This window comes from Schistocerca piceifrons, chromosome 8 (genome assembly GCF_021461385.2).
Source record: "Schistocerca piceifrons isolate TAMUIC-IGC-003096 chromosome 8, iqSchPice1.1, whole genome shotgun sequence".
Lineage (NCBI taxonomy): Eukaryota > Metazoa > Arthropoda > Insecta > Orthoptera > Acrididae > Schistocerca > Schistocerca piceifrons.
In genome coordinates this window covers 489148866-489160693 of record NC_060145.1, presented here as the reverse complement: position 1 = coordinate 489160693, position 11828 = coordinate 489148866, and the positions used below count along the sequence as shown (strand labels likewise).

The window sequence follows — 11828 nt, the reverse complement described above, 5'->3', positions numbered from 1 at the left end:
CACATCAAGTTTGTGCAGTAGGTCGTCAGCAATTTCCTGGTCGTTGCTGTTGAGGAATGCCTGGTACTGATTTTCACATTCTTTGTTCCAGCCTGGGTTTACGGAATCGTCTAGGTATTGTCTTTTTTGCGGAGCTTATGACCACTCCAACAAACCTTTAGAGTAGCAGGTATCCATCCAGATTGTTAGAAAAAGGCTAGGAAAGGAACTAGGGGAATAGTTATTACAATGTCTATTGGAGCGGGTCGATGTTGGCTGTGTTGGAAATCTGGTAGAGTATTACCAGAGATTTTCCGCGGTATGTTTTCGTTGTCTGTGGTCTCGAACCATAGATCCGGGTTATATCCTCGTCTCCATGCTGCCGATTTGAAGAAATCTCTATCCTTTGCGTCAAATACGAGGTACATTTTGTTTCCATCCGCCCAGTTTGCAAGTGCCTCGCCATTGTAATCGTTCTCTTTGTATTTCCATTGGATGTGACGATTGTTGTAGTGACCTACATAGAGAGATGCGTGCTGCAGTAGTGGTAGGACTTGTGGTGGCCAGGAGGCTACGGGAGGTTTGTGTGTGTTGCTTATGGTGTTCCCTCCGATTTGAATAACCACTTCGTGTATACTGTTGTTGGTAGAAGTTGAATGCAACTGAACATTTTCGATATTTTTACAGGCAACTGCCCAATGAATATCACATGAACAACACGTTGCGCTAGTGCTGACCTCTCGTGGTGATTCCGATAACTTTTCAAATCACCCTCGTAAGATGAACATCAACAGAAGGAAAACGAGGATAATGGAATGTAGTCGAGTTAAATCAGGCGATGCTCAGGGAATCAGATTAGAAAATGAGACACTTAAAGTAGTAAAATAACTGGCGATGGTCGAAGTAGAGAGGGTACAGAATGTAGACTGGCGATGGCAAGGAAAAAGTTTCTGAAGAAGAGAAATTTGTTAATATCGAGTATAGATGTAAGCGTCAGGAAGTTCTTCCTGAAAGTATTTGTATGGAGTGTAGCCATGAATGGCTATGAAACATGGACGACAAGCAGCTTAGACAAGAAGAGAATAGAAGGTTTTGAAATGCGGTGCTGCAGAAGAATGCTTAAGATTAGATGGGTAAATCACGTACGTAATGGGGAGGTACTAAACAGAAATGGAGAGAAGAGGAATGTGTGGCAGAACTTGAGTAGAAGAAGGGATCAGTTTGGTAGGACAGGTTCTGAGGCATCAAGGGATCACGAAATTAGTACTGGAGTGTAGAGTGAAGGGTAAAAATAGTAGAGGGAAACCGAGAGACGAATACAGTAAGGAGATTCAAAAGGATGTAGGTTGTAGTAGTTACTCGGAGATGAAGAAGATTGCACAGAATAGAGTAGCATGGCGAGCTGCATCAAAACAGTCTTTGGACTGAAGACCACAACACACAAACATGACCTGTTCACTTAGGTACGATATTTACTTCAACGTCCACGTTGTGCAAGTGTTGCGCTTTCTCTTCCCCTCCATGACGGGTATGGTGTGGACGAGAGGACAATAGGCGCGTCCTCAGCGCTGCACAGACGTGTCCCTGCTTTGACGAGCACTCGGGCGCCCAGTCGTTGCTCGGCTGGGGAGTGCCTGCTAAATCGATCCGCCTCAGGGCCAAAAAAGCTTTCTGAAGCCATTTGGAACAGCGTGTAAAAAACTAGGAATTACGATATTCTCTATTCAGTAGCTCTTCGGATCCAATCGTCAGTTATATGCCGGTCTTCAGAACGTGGTGGACTGTATTCTTCAGGAACTGAGGCCGTTGTCGAGGCTGGGGCGGTGTTGACGGTGAGTGCGTGACGTCTCCTGAGGCTACTAACTTTTCGTGGGCAGCATGTCTCAAGAGGAGGCGGGAGGAAGGCGCCGGAGTGCACACCCCGCGGTGGCCACCGTGCAGACGAGTCGGCAGAGGCCACGAGATGAGAAGGGGGCCAGCGCGATTGGCCCTATTATCAATGTGCCCTTGGTGTCGGTGGGAGGGAGGGAGGGAGGGAGGGAGAGGGGTGGGGGGGGAGGCAGAGCGGAGAGGAGACTGCTGACAGAACGGGTGGCGATCCGACTCACAGGCTGCTGCGGCGCGGGGCAGAGCAGACCGCGTTCCGTAAGTCTCTACGTATTTCTTCCATCACCGTGCGCTGTGCTGTCTCTACCACTTTCCTCAACTTAACGGTCACCTGTACTCGGTGCTACGCCGCTCTTAAAAGTGATCAGGATCACTAAAGGAAAAAACTGAGTTTCCTCTCTTTTCCACGATCTATGGCGCAACAGCTCTTCCGATGCAATCCTGTAAGTAAGTAAGTAAGTGTCGTGTGACTAGGGCCTCCCGTCGGGTAGACCGTTTGCCGGGTGCAAGTCTTTCGATTTCACGCCACTTCAGCGACTTGCGCGTCGATGGGGATGAAATGATGATGATTAGGACAACACAATACCCAGTCCCTGAGCGGACAAGATCTCCGACCAAGCTGGGAAACGAACCCAGGCCTTTAGGATTGACATTCTGTCACGCTGGCCACTCAGCTACCGGGGGCGGACGATTCAATCCTGTATCGGCAAGCGTCAGCTACGCACTTTAGCACACTACTGCTTCTCATAGCATAATTTAAGTATTAGCGGTACTAACAGTACTTGTATTTGTTACGTGCTATGTTTTCTTGATACAAGGGTTGCGAAGCAACTAAATCGCTTGAGACGGGCAAGTCCTCAGGTCCAGACTGTATACCGTTTAGGTTCCTTTCAGATTACGCTAATACAATAGCTCCCTACTTACAAGGGAACCTCCCCATCGCACCCCCCTCAGATTTAGTTATGAGTCGGCACAGTGGATAGGCCTTGAAAAACTGAACGCAGATCAATTGAGAAAACAGGAAGAAGTTGTGTGGAACTATGAAAAAATAAGCGAAATATACAAACTGGGTAGTCCATGCGCAAGATATTAAACGTCAAAGATAGTACAGCCTCAGGAGCGCCGTGGTCCCGTGGTTAGTGTAAGCAGCTGCGGAACGGGAGGTCCTTGGTTCAAGTCTTCCCTCGAGGGAAAACTTTTAATTTTTTATTTTCAGACAATTATTATCTGTCCGTCCGTCCGATGCGAGGTAACTGCGCCGTAGTATGGGGACGCTACAACTAAACAAACATCGAAACTGTTGCATTCATTTGTTGCCGTTTATGTCTTCATCACTTTTTTGGGAGTGATTATCACATCCACAAGAAAACCTAAATCGGGCAAGGTAGAAGAATCTTTTTACCCATTTGCCAAGTGTACAATTTAGGTTGGTCGACAACATATTCCTGTCATGTGACGCACATGCCGTCACCAGTGTCGTATAGAATATATCAGACGTGATTTCCTGTGGAGGAACCGGTTGACCTATGACCTTGCGATCAAATTTTTTCGGTTCCCATTAGAGAGGCACGTCCTTTCGCCTACTAGTCGCACGGTTTTGCGATGCGGTCGCTAAACACAGACACTAAACTTATTACAGTGAACAGTGACGTCAATGAACGAACGGACGGATCATAACTTTGCGAAAATAAAGAAAGTAAACTTTTCACTACGGGGAAGACTTGAACCAAGGACCTCTCGTTCCGCAGCTGCTCAGGCTAACCACGGGACCACGGCGCTCCTGAGCCCACATTGTCCTTGATGTTGCATATGTTGCGCATGGACTACTCGGTTTGTATATTTTGCTAATTTTTTTCATAGTTCCACACAACTTCTTCCTGTTTTCTCGATTGATCTGTGTTCAGTGTTTCGAGGCCTATCCGCTGTGCCAACTTATAACTAAATCTGAGGGGGGTGCGATGGGAAGGTTCCCTTATTAGCAATCATATACAACCGCTCGCTCACCGATAGACCTGTACCTACAGATTGGAAAATTTGCGCAGGTCGCACCAGTGTTTAAGAAGGGTAGTAGGAGTAATCCATCGAACTACAGACCTATATCATTGACGTCGGTTTGCAGTAGGGTTTTGGAGCATATATTGTATTGAAACATTATGAATCACCTCGAAGGGAACGATCTATTGATACGTAATCAGCACAGTTTCAGAAAACATCGTCCTTGTGCAACGCACGAAGTAATGGCCGCTATCGACAGGGGATCTCAAGTTGATTCCGTATTTCTAGATTTCCGGAAAGCTTTCGACACCGTTCCTCACAAGCGACTTCTAATCAAGCTGCGGGCCTATGGGATATCGTCTGAGTTGTGCGACTGGATTCGGGATTTTCTGTCAGGAAGGTCACAGTTCGTAGTAATAGACGGCAAATCATCTAGTAAAATTGAAGTGATATCAGGTGTTCCCCAGGGAAGCGTCCTGGGACCTCTGCTCTTCCTGATCTATATAAATGACCTGGGTGACAATCTGAGCAGTTCTCTTAGGTTGTTCGCAGATGCTGTAATTTACCGTCTAGTAAGGTCATCCGAAGAGCAGTATCAGTTGCAAAGCGATTTAGAAAAGATTGCTGTATGGTGTGGCAAGTGGCAGTTGACGCTAAATAACGAAAAGTGTGAGGTGATCCACAAGAGTTCCAAAAGAAATCCGCTGGAATTCGATTACTCGATAAATAGTACAATTCTCAAGGCTGTCAATTCAACTAAGTACGTGGGTGTTAAAATTACGAACAACTTCAGTTGGAAAGACCACATAGATAATATTGTGGGGAAGGTGAGCCAAAGGTTGCGATTCATTGGCAGGACACTTAGAAAATGCAACAAGTCCACTAAAGAGACAGCATACATTACACTCGTTCGTCCTCTGTTAGAATATTGCTGCGCGGTGTGGGATCGTTACCAGGTGGGATTGACGGAGGACATCGAAAGGGTGCAGAAAAGGGCAGCTCGTTCTGTATTATCACGTAATAGGGGGGAGAGTGTGGCAGATATGATACGCGAGTTGGGATAGAAGTCATTGATGCAAAGACGTTTTTCGTCGCGGCGACATCTATTTACGAAATTTCAGTCACCAACTTTCTCTTCCGAATGCGAAAATATTTTGTTGAGCCCAACCTACATAGATAGGAATGATCATCAAAATAAAATAAGAGAAATCAGAGCTCGAACAGAAAGGTTTAGTTGTTCTTTTTCCCGCGCGCTGTTCGGGAGTGGAATGGTAGAGAGATAGTATGATTGTGGTTCGATGAACCCTCTGCCAAGCACTTAAATGTGAATTGCAGAGTAATCATGTAGATGTAGATGTAGATACCAAAACGAATGTTACTTTTGCTGTAAGTTTGTCTGATCCGAACGACAACAGCAGAGACTGTTAGGGAGCCGCCTGTAAAATGGCCAGATATGTATGTCGTGTTTGCCCGTTGGCAAAACTTCAGATCCAAGGTTCAACAATGCTTTTGGTAAATCGAGTATGAATTTGAAGGCGAGATGGAAGCTGAATTCGTTACAGTATATAGGGTGATTCAAAACGTTGGCCAGAAAGTGTAATAACTTTAGAATAGCATATTGTAGTGCCTGTGTTATTCCGATTACGATGCACTGCGACGAATACAGCCGTAATGAAATAACGCATGGCTGGCGACATATGAAAGTTTTCGTGTGACGTGAGCCGTGCACGGATACGGAAATGGTAAGGCGACCGCTCGCCATAATCGGGAATTACGGGTTCGAGTCCCGGTACGCCACAAATTTTCTTTGTCCTCATTCCATTCTGCAGCTGGTGGCTGTTGCGAATTCATTTAATGTACTTTGGAATAGGGATTTATGATCTCGGAATTAATCCAAAACGAGCGAAAGCTTTAGAAAGTCAGTAACAACAAGAACAGTCAGTGTACATGTGCCTCAAATTCAGCGACGATAATTTACCGTTTACTGAACAATGTTGTAGATTACAGGACATTTTCGATCGAAAACGGCGGTCAGGCGGAGCACAGGCGCACTCTTGTACGTGGCACGCACAGTGCTGCACATCCGGTGCGAAGATGTGGAGGGGGAGGTCGGACTACACGGCCACGTCGCTCCCCTCATCTCACGCCTCTTCACTTTTATTCGGATGGCGGCCGTATCAGAATACTTGTGGACGTGATGCCGTTCCGGATGAGGCGACACTTAGTGCCAGGATAGTCGCAGCCTCTAATAAAATTGGTGCCATACCTGGGGTACTTACTTAGAAATTTTTACGAGGACAGAATACCTGTATTTGAATATCGTGCTCATTGTTTTGAACACCTACAATGTAAAAACTGCATTATCTTGGCTCATCATCGTTTGGACTGTTTGTTGTTTCTCACATTCGCAAGCTTTTAGTGGCTCAGGATTACTTCCGAGGCCAAGGCTCTTTCAATTTCTCCGCACGTCCCTGAATTGCCCTGTATAATGTGTAAGTAGGCTGTTTAGGTTTTTATGTTGGTAACGCCACGTAGCGCTCTGTATGAAAATCACTAGCTGTGCTGTGTGCAGTCTGTGGCCGGTTGGCATTGTCGGAATATTCGCTGTTGTAGTGTTGGGCAGTTGGATGTGAACAGCGCGTAGCGTTGAGCAGTTGGAGGTGAGCCGCCAGCAGTGGTGGATGTAGGGAGAGAGACGGCAGAATTTTGAGAGCGGGCGATCTGGACGTCTAAAATATATATATATATATATATATATATATATATATATATATATATATATATATATATATATATATCATGACTTTTGAACACTATTAAGGTAAATACATTGTTTGTTCTCTATCAAAATCTTTCATTTGCTAACTATGCCTATCAGTAGTTAGTGCCTTCAGTAGTTAGAATCTTTTATTTAGCTGGCAGTATTGGCGCTCGCTGTATTACAGTAGTTCGAGTAAGGAAGATTTTTGTGAGGTAAGTGATTCGTGAAAGGTATAGGTTATTGTTAGTCAGCGCCATTCTTTTGTAGGGATTATTGGAAGTCAGATTGCACTGCGCTAAAAATATTGTGTGTCAGTTTAGTGTTGATCAGAATAAGTAGAGAGAGAAATGTCTGAGTTCGTTCAGTTCTGCTCAGCTGTTTGAAAATCAAATAACGTAAGAGGTTTATCAGCACAGTCATTTATAATTTTTCTAAGGGGACATTTCAAATGGAATCCAGCGATGAACCCAGGAGTGCAGTATCTCCCCTCCGCCTCACCATGCCCACACACTTATATATATATATATATATATATATATATATATATATATATATATATATATATATATATATATGCCTTTCTTAATACTCGTACAGAACTGAGACGTTTCTCGGTCTGTAAGGCAGGGCACTATGAGGGATCGGTTTTCGTAGAATTTATATACAGACCGAGAAACGTCTCAGTTCTGTACGAGTATTAAGAAAGGCATGTAACGGGTATTGAGTAGTTGCAACTGCAACCCACAGACATTCTGTCGTTAAATCTCGGAGCTGTTTCATTATTCCGACATTCTCTTAGCAACTGAACATGGATATGTATTCTAAAAGTTTGTACCTTCATTTAGTGATAATTTTACTTGTTTTTCCATGCAAGTAAAAAAAAATATTAAAACAGCAATATAGAAAATATTTGGCTATAAAAGAATATTACGCGCCCCACAGAAATATATCAGCCAGAAAATTTTGACCATCGACCTACTATCAAAATAAAGCCATCCAGGCGATAGCAGCGTCACCTGGGTAGGAATGACTGACTCCTAGTCACAAACACTCACGGTGCATGTAGTCTCAGTGAACGTGCTGTCCGTGTGTAGAATGGGGATGGCGCGCGATCTATCTTGAGTTGGCACGAGCATTTCGGTGTGTGTCTGTGAATTCCTAAGGGACCAAATGCTGAGGTAGTCGGTTCCCAGGCTTACACACTACTTGAACTAACTTAACGCTAAGGACAACACTCACACCCATGCCCGAGGGAGGACTCGAACCTCCGGCGGAAGGGGCCAGATGGCGCCTCTAACCTGGCGGCCACTTCGCGCGGCGAGCATTTCGCAAAGTGCACGACTTGTCGGGTAGTCGAGGTGTGCTATGGTGAGTGTTTCTTCAATGCGTGGCGAAACCGTATCTAGATGTAGTGGTGCTGGCTGGCCACCCCTCGTGACAGATGGCTGATGTCGCAGGATGGGCAGACTGGCAAAACAGGACAGGAGATGAACTGTGGCGGAACAAACATCAGACTTTAATTATGGGCAGAGTACAAGTGTGTCTGAACACACAGTGCGGGGCCTCCGCAACGGACGACCCACGCATATGCCAATGTGAACACCACGACATCGGCATCTATGACTGAAATAGGCACGTGATCATATCAGCTCGGGACGTTGGCGTCGTGGCAGAGCGTTGAATGGTCTCATGAATCCCGATACCTTCTTCACCATGCCAATAGGAGGGCGTCCGTCGTCTTCCAGTGGAACAGCTCCTTGACACCTGTACTGCGGGACGGAGACAAGATAGTGATGGCTCCATTGTGCTACGGGGAACAGTTATGTGGGCTTCCATGGAGCCCGTGCAAGGCACCGTGGCAGCCAAGGAGTCTCGTACACTGGTTGCAGACCATGTACACCCCTTCAAGACGATCAGGTTTCCTGACAACAGTGGCATCTTTCAACAAGATAATGCGCCTTGTCACAAAGCCAGGAGTGTGATGGAGTGGTTCGAGGAGCACAGTGGCGAGTTCCAATTGATGTGCTGGCCCCTCATCTCTCCAGATCTGAACCGATCGAACACATCTGGGATGTGATTGAACGTGGTGTCAGAACTCATCGCCCCCCTCCCCGGAACTTACGGAAAGTGGGTGACCTGTGGTACCAAATCCATCCAGCGACCTACCAAAGCCTCATTGCTTCCATGCCACTGCGCATCGCTGCTATTATTTGTGCCAATACTGGCTATTAGGTAGGCGGTCGTAATTTTCTGCCCGATCAGTGTCTCTTTCAGTCAAGAAACTTCCAGGCAGCAGGTACCTACTTGTCCACCTTCCAGTAATTCCAGACCTCTTGCACTTTTACAGACATGTCTAACTACTCTCAGACCATTTGTACGCATTTACTCATCCGTCGTGTTCCACAGATTCTGGTAAGAAGCTTTACTGGTGTGGTACATGAAGACATACATTACCAAAACACAGGGGAATTGCTGGGACTTAAATTGTCTACCGTAATAAAAACAGGCTATCACCGCACTGCTTAATGATTTCACCATTGTGCCATCTAAATTTATCGAGTCAAACAGGATAAATCGAGTCAAACAGGATGAAGGCTAACACATTAAAGAGAGTTGCATCCTATTTTGTTACATCAGGCACTTCTGTTCATCTGCTATTGGTTCCTTAATAATTGCTTCAATTCAACTTTTTTTTTTCAACGAAAATATGTACCGACATTTGTAAATACTTGAATGCTATGTGCAGCACGTTACTACCTGTTACGCAGCTATATAGCGAAAGCTATTGCTTTTAAATTCCTAAATGTATTTATTCCGGTAAGATGTGGATAACGAAAGTTGTTTTGAATTTATGGTAGGGATTCCCAATGTTCTGACGGATGCTTGCTCAGTATCTTCTCACCAGAATACAAAACTCAGTTCTTAGCCTTGAACAAGGATGCAAAATTCCACGTGAAGACTATTACTGTGTCTTATATTGTGACTGTCTAAATCACAGATCAACTGAAACCAGTTTGTTTCTTGTCAGCGACAAAAAACCATTAAGAAGTAAATGTGTGTAACAAGTGCAATGTCCAGGAAATCAGTTCTGCAAGACCGTAGGTTTGCAGCGGATCGCTTCTGGTGAATAAACAATTTTTATTTTTTTATTATTTATTTTATGGCCTTCACTGGACTACTCTAGTCAAAAATAAAAAGTTGGAAACAAGATGTTACACAGGGATACAATTTGGCTCAAGAATAACTCAATATGATATTTAGGTAATATAATTATTAGAGTTTATGAAAGGTGTTTTGCTCTTCTGTCTGCCCAATATTTCTTCATTCTTTCAGGTATTTTGTTTATTTCTTCATCTGAGACCACTCTTCCTGTACTCCTTTTATTGATTTTCATTTGTAGTCTGGTTTGCGGGTCTTGCAGTATTCTTGTTTTCTCTGTCTTGTTTTTTAGGTCATCTACTGTAATTTGGAATTCTTTTATATCTTCCTTAATTTCTGTGATCCATTTAATGTCGCTCTTGCTATTCCACAATTTTTGTATTATTTTTTTATTAATTCTGTTTTCTGGACTTCTCATCAGATGTCCAAAGAATGAGATGCTTTTCTTCCTGATCGTGCTCATGACTGGTTCTATTTTCTTATATACTGTTTCATTTGATGCTATTCATAGTATTTTAATTTTGCATCTATGGATAGTCTTTTTTTGTTGTATGTAGTTTCGGTAATGTAATTTGGGTAGTTCAGGTTTTTTTATTCTATTCTGCTATGATGGCTCCTCAATTAGATTGTATATTATTATTTCGCCTAAATATTTAAATTTTTCAACAATTTTGATTTCCTGTTCTCCTATGGTAATTTTGTTTGCAGTTGGTGGATCAGTTAGCATAATCTCCGTTTCTTCAAATGATACTCTAAGGCCTACTTTCTCTGCTGTTTCTTGTAGTGATTTCACTTGTTACCTGGCTTCTTGAACGGTGTTGGCTAGGAGAGCAAGATCATTAGCGAATCCCAAGCAGTTTAAGCTAATATCATCTTTTGCACTTCCAATTCTTATCATCTTTGGATTGTCTTCGTACCATTCTCTCATTATGTATTCCAGTGCACAGTTGAACAGTAATGGTGATAGGCAGTCACCTTGTCTTAAGCCTGTTTTTGTGAGGAATGGTTCCGAAATTTCTCCTCTAAACTTCACATTTGATTTGATGTTGGTTAGAGTGAGTTGTATTATTTTAATTAGTTTTGAATGGAGTCCTAGATTTCTTAAAATTTTTAATACTGAAGGTCTGTGGAGACAGTCATATGCCTTCTTAAAATCTACAAATGTTATTACTAGAGGTTTGTTCCGTTTCTTGTAGTGTGCTATGATCAATTTTAAACTAATTACCTGCTCTCCACAGCTTCTCCATGGTCTGAAACCTCCCTGATATTCCCCTGTTCTAATTGTTCCTTGATGCTTTCATATAGGATCTTGGATAGAATTTTGTATGTGCAGTCTAGGAGAGAGCTTCCTCTGTAGTTGTCTGGGTTGCTCTTATCTCCCTTTTTGTGTAGCGGGTGGATGATAGCTGTGGTCCAATGTTCAGGGAGTCGTTCTGTTACCCAGATTTTTGTTAGAGCCATGTGTAAGGACGTCTTGACTGTGTCACTTGCATATTTCCACATTTCAACAAAAATCTGATCTTCTCCACATGTCTTATAATTTTTTTGTTCTTTAAGATTTTTTTCTACTTCTTGGAAAGTTGGAGGGTCTAGTTTGTTAGGCTTGGTTTTTATTGGGGTATTTATGTTGGTTTGTAAGGGTTCTTTGGGTTCCTCGCAATTCAGAAGTTTGTTACATGCTTTTGCCATGATTTCTGCATCTTCCTTGTTACTGTGTGTTATTCTTACATCTTCATCTTTCAGTATTAGTGTAGAGGCCTCATAGTGTTGTAGTTGTTTCCCAAAGATTTTATAGTAGTTCCTGGAGTTGGTTTTTAGATAATTACCTTCTATAGAGTTTATAATATCTTTATGGAATCCTCTCTTGATTCTTCTAATATTTTGTGTGAATTTTTTCTTTAATTTTTTAGCTTGGTGGCATTTTCTTCAGTTTTATGTGTTTGAAACTTTAACCATGCTTGGTGTCTATCTTCATGGAATTTGTCACATTCTGATGTCCACCATGTATGTTTCCTTCGTGGGGTCAAGGGAATTAGATTCTCTGCTT

The 11828-nt window shown here is 43.3% G+C and overlaps 1 protein-coding gene across 1 annotated transcript in view; it reads left to right on the top strand.

The window, feature by feature from the left end:
- Positions 1 to 2077: 2077 nt before the first annotated feature.
- The window catches only part of LOC124711863 (ankyrin repeat, PH and SEC7 domain containing protein secG-like), a 79398-nt gene continuing 69647 nt past the window's right edge, over positions 2078 to 11828 (top strand). Inside the window, exon 1 of the mRNA XM_047242100.1 lies at positions 2078 to 2124. The gene's annotated coding sequence lies outside the window, so the exon portion shown is untranslated. The remainder of the gene's footprint in view (positions 2125 to 11828) is intronic.